Consider the following 5,114-nt stretch of genomic DNA (forward strand, 5'->3'; position numbering starts at 1 on the left):
ATCATCAAGTTAGTTGTGGCACTCTTAGGTAACAGACTGAACTGTGGAAAGAGACAGAAATACTGAGTGGAGAATAATTACAGAGAGAATCACTGGGGAGGAAATAATGAAAGAAGAGCATCCAGGGAAGAAAATAGAGAAGAGGAATTCAAAAGAAAGAAGACAAGCATGGCGGAGGCTAGAAGAGGTACAAGCACATGGATTTTCTGGAAGTAGACAGCATTTCTTGGAGTCATTTAAAGATGACATAGATTAAGTCTGCATGGTCAAATTCACCTTAGGACCATGTGCCATAGCAGCCATCCTAGCTCAGTGCTCTCTTCCTCACTTGTTCTGTCTCTGTTTGCTGGCTAGAGAGAAGTAATGGAGGATTCCAGGGCTCTGATTCAGGAAGGAGATAGATCTAGGGGGAGATAAACAAGAGCCCCTGAAAAGAAGAGAGACCTGTGGAAACTGCCTCTTTCCTCAGTGGAGGCAATAGGAGGTAGTGGGTTGTCAAAAGGTCAAAAGGTAGGATTATTCATGCCATATTCCTATGAGTGGATGCCTACCCATTTGACTCTCCAACTGCTGCTGTTGTGAAAGAACTCCTGTTCTGCCAGGAAAATGGGGGTTAGGGTGAAGGTAGATTCACCATAACTCAGGCAGTTTCCTTTAATTCTTTGAAGGTGTAGGAGATCAGAGCTGGTCAGGGACAAGCTAGGTGGCCTGAGCATGTCCATGTATCTCTGTATCTCTCTGTCTTTAGTGATATGTATATAGAGACAGAAAAATCTACCACAATATTGATTAACATGCATTTTAATGACATTATTATTGTTGTGCTGTGTGGTAATTGGTCATATATGATAAGGAGCTGACATACGTGACTAATACATATGGTTTTCCAGAGCTCAATCAGGTTTATGGTTTTACTTTCTGTATATTTGGCCACCTATAATAAATGTCCATGTTGATAGCATTCCTTTACACCAGATTCTGTCTAATTCACATCATAATCACTGGCTTAATTCTAATTGATAAGTCATCTTCAGGTACCCAGGAATAAAACATGGGATTGGGAAACATCTGGCTAGGATTTGACTCACTCTTTTCTTGAGATTCCTGGAGTGCTGAGCTGGGTCACAGGGACAAGGGAGCCAAGTTTATAAAGGGGCCAAAGAGGTTACTGGGAGAAAAGGGATAGAGCCTCTAACAATTCACTTTCAAGTTCAAACTCTGTAGAACCTTATGTCTAGAGTCATACTTTTAGGACAAAGATGATTCTTTTGACTCAAAGTTTGAGGATTCAGATGGTTGTGAATGAGTTTTGCTAACACAAAAGGACATCGAGATCCCAAATGAGAGCCCATTAGGAAGGAGGAGGAAGTCTAGACTGGATGACCTGGGCTCCACACCAGGAATCAGAGTCTCACTGTTGAAACTAGTTCTGGAAAAGCCTGGAGTCCTCTTTGGTATTTATTGCCTGTGATTTGATAATAAGCAACTTGGGAGATTCTTGATTGGGGGTGCTTAGTTTTAAGATATAGTTTGGAGCAAAATCATGTTTCTGACTCGTTTATTCTTAGTGGTGAAAAGTGAACGTGAAAGTGAAGTCGCTCAATCGTGTCCGACTCTTTGCGGCCCCATGGACTGTAGCCTACCAGGCTCTTCCATCCATGGATTTCTCCAGGCAAGAGTACTGGAATGGGTTGCTATTTCCTTCTCCAGGGGATCTTCCCTACCCAGGGATCGAACCTGGGTCTCCCGCATTGTAGGTAGACGCTTTACCATCTGAGCCACCAGGGAAGTTTATTCTTAGTGGTAAGACAACCTTAATATCACAAATGAGTTTAAAGGTCTAACTATGAACACATCGTAGATCCATAAGCCTAAATAACTAGACACCAGGTATCTCTTCCCTGCCCACTTGTTTCTTTTCCCTAATGTTGATGACTTACTAGATTTTTAAGCTGCTTAAAAGCCAGAACCATTACTTAATTCTTCTCTATCTCCATTACTCACAGTGTCTAGCACAAGGCAGATGTCAGTAGTTGTTGGTTGGTTAGTTGAATAAATAAGCGGATGAATTTTGGCCTAAGAACTTATTATATATTTCTTCCTGGTTCTCCCATGCAAGTGCTAACAGGTCCGACCCTGCTTAGCTTCCGAGATCAGACGAGGTCGGATGCGTTCAGGGTGGTATGGCCGTAGACCCTGGTTCTATCATGAGACAACTTGAGGGCCAAGTTAGAGTCTTTCATGCTGTTGAAGTATACCAACATATGTTTTGTTACTTTTTTTAAAAGGACAATGACTAAGATTGGATTGAAAAGGGTCATAAATGGGTTGTCCAGTCTCCCTGATTCTTATACCACATGTTACTTTCATCTAGCAGTACAGAGGTATCTAGCAAGCAGTTTTCTAAATCTCCCTGATCCATCTCTGCTCATAAAATTAATTCTAGTTTTCTTTTTCCACCTGTCTCTGACTTTTGAGCAAATAACTTTTTTTTCTTTCTTTTCCTTCCCCCCCTCCCTTTTCATTTTCCTTCCTTCCTTCAATCCTACTTTTCTCCCTTCCTTCTTTCCTTTTTTTCTTTCTTATTTTATTTTATTTAAATTTACAATATTGTATTGATTTTGCCATATATCAAAATGAATCTGCCACAGGTATACATGTGTTCCCCATCCTGAACCCTCCTCCCTCATCCCTCCCCATACCATCCCTCTGGGTCATCCCAGTGCACCAGCCCCAAGCATCCACTATCGTGCATCGAACCTGGACTGGCGACTTGTTTCATATATGATATTATACATATTTCAATGCCATTCTCCCAAATCATCCCACCCTCTCCCTCTCCCACAGAGTCCAAAAGACTGTTCTATACATCAGTGTCTCTTTTGCTGTCTTGTATACAAGGTTATTGTTACCATCTTTCTAAATTCCATATATATGCGTTAGTATACTGTATTAGTGTTTTTCTCTCTGGCTTACTTCACTCTGTATAATAGGCTCCAGTTTCATCCACCTCATTAGAACTGATTCAAATGTATTCTTTTTAATGGCTGAGTAATACTCCATTGTGTATATGTACCACTGCTTTCTTATCCATTCATCTGCTGATGGACATCTATGTTACTTCCATGTCCTGGCTATTATAAACAGTGCTATGATGAACACTGGGGTACACGTGTCTCTTTCCCTTCTGGTTTCCTCAGTGTGTATGCCCAGCAGTGAGATTGCTGGATCATAAGGCAGTTCTATTTCCAGTTTTTTAAGGAATCTCCACACTGTTCTCCATAGTGGCTGTACTAGTTTGCATTCCCACCAACAGTGTAAGAGGGTTCCCTTTTCTCCACACCCTCTCCAGCATTTATTATTTGTAGACTTTTGGATCACAGCCATTCTGACTGGTGTGAAATGGTACCTCATAGTGGTTTTGATTTGCATTTCTCTGATAATGAGTGATGTTGAGCATCTTTTCATGTGTTTGTTAGCCATCTGTATGTCTTCTTTGGAGAAATGTCTGTTTAGTTCTTTGGCCCATTTTTTGATTGGGTCATTTATTTTTCTGGAATTGAGCTGTAGGAGTTGCTTGTATATTTTTGAGATTAGTTGTTTGTCAGTTGCTTCATTTGCTATTATTTTCTCCCATTCTGAAGGCTGTCTTTTCACCTTGCTAATAGTTACCTTTGATGTGCAGAAGCTTTTAAGTTTACTTAGGTCCCATTTGTTTATTTTTGCTTTTATTTCCAATATTCTGGGAGGTGGGTCATAGAGGATCCTGCTGTGATGTTTGTCGGAGAGTGTTTTGCTTATGTTCTCCTCTAGGAGTTTTATAGTTTCTGGTCTTACGTTGAGATCTTTAATCCATTTTGAGTTTATTTTTGTGTATGGTGTTAGAAAGTGCTCTAGTGGTTGACCAGTTTTCCCAGCACCACTTGTTAAAGAGATTGTCTTTAATCCATTGTATATTTTTGCTTCCTTTGTCAAAGATAATGTGTCCATATGTGCCTGGATTTATCTCTGCGCTTTCTATTTTGTTCCATTGACCTATATTTATGTCTTTGTGCCAGTACCATACTGTCTTGATAACTGTGGCTTTGTAGTAGAGCCTGAAGTCAGGCAGGTTGATTCCTCCAGTTCCATTCTTCTTTCTCAAGATAGCTTTGGCTATTCGAGGTTTTTTGTATTTCCATACAAATTGTGAAATTATTTGTTCTAGCTCTGTGAAGAATACTGTTGGTAGCTTGATAGGGATTGCGTTGAATCTATAAATTGCTTTGGGTAGTATACTCATTTTCACTATATTGATTCTTCCAACCCATGAACATGGTATATTTCTCCATCTATTAGTGTCCTCTTTGATTTCTTTCACCAGTGTTTTATAGTTTTCTATATATAGGTCTTTAGTTTCTTTAGGTAGATATATTCCTAAGTATTTTATTCTTTCCGTTGCAATGGTGAATGGAATTGTTTCCTTAATTTCTCTTTCTGTTTTCTCATTATTAGTGTATAGGAATGCAAGGGATTTCTGTGTGTTGATTTTATATCCTGCAACTTTACTATATTCATTGATTATTTCTAGTAATTTTCTGGTGGAGTCTTTAGGGTTTTCTATGTAGAGGATCATGTCATCTGCAAACAGTGAGAGTTTTACTTCTTCTTTTCCAATTTGGATTCCTTTTATTTCTTTTTCTGCTCTGATTGCTGTGGCCAAAACTTCCAAAACTATGTTGAATAGTAATGGTGAAAGTGGGCACCCTTGTCTTGTCCCTGACTTTAGAGGAAATGCTTTCAATTTTTCACCATTGAGGATAATGTTTGCTGTGGGTTTGTCATATCTTCCTTCTTTCTTTCTTCTCCCTGCCACACCAATTCTGGTCTCTTTGACTAGTGAGCCATAGTTCTTGTTATCACTTTTAAACACGCACTTTTATAGCTAACTACTTGTCTACAGGAAAAAGAGACTAATATAATGATAATTAAGGACAGACATTCCATTAAGACATCTTCTTCTCCATTTTCTCTCCTTGATATCTCCAGAGGGAAAGGCAAGCAGTAGACTGAGTGGGTGAGAGAATGCCAGTGGCTGATGAAAGTGAAGAAATTGTTTAACATTATTAATTCAT

At 39.4% G+C, this 5,114-nt stretch overlaps 1 non-coding gene across 1 annotated transcript; it reads right to left on the minus strand.

Moving 5' to 3' along the window:
* Positions 1-1,716: 1,716 nt before the first annotated feature.
* TRNAC-ACA (transfer RNA cysteine (anticodon ACA)) lies at positions 1,717-1,788 on the minus strand. The gene has a single exon. It is a non-coding gene; the product is annotated as a tRNA-Cys (tRNA).
* Between the last annotated feature and the right edge of the window lie 3,326 nt (positions 1,789-5,114).

The sequence above is a fragment of the Bos taurus genome, chromosome 1 (assembly GCF_002263795.3).
Source record: "Bos taurus isolate L1 Dominette 01449 registration number 42190680 breed Hereford chromosome 1, ARS-UCD2.0, whole genome shotgun sequence".
NCBI classification, from domain to species: domain Eukaryota; kingdom Metazoa; phylum Chordata; class Mammalia; order Artiodactyla; family Bovidae; genus Bos; species Bos taurus.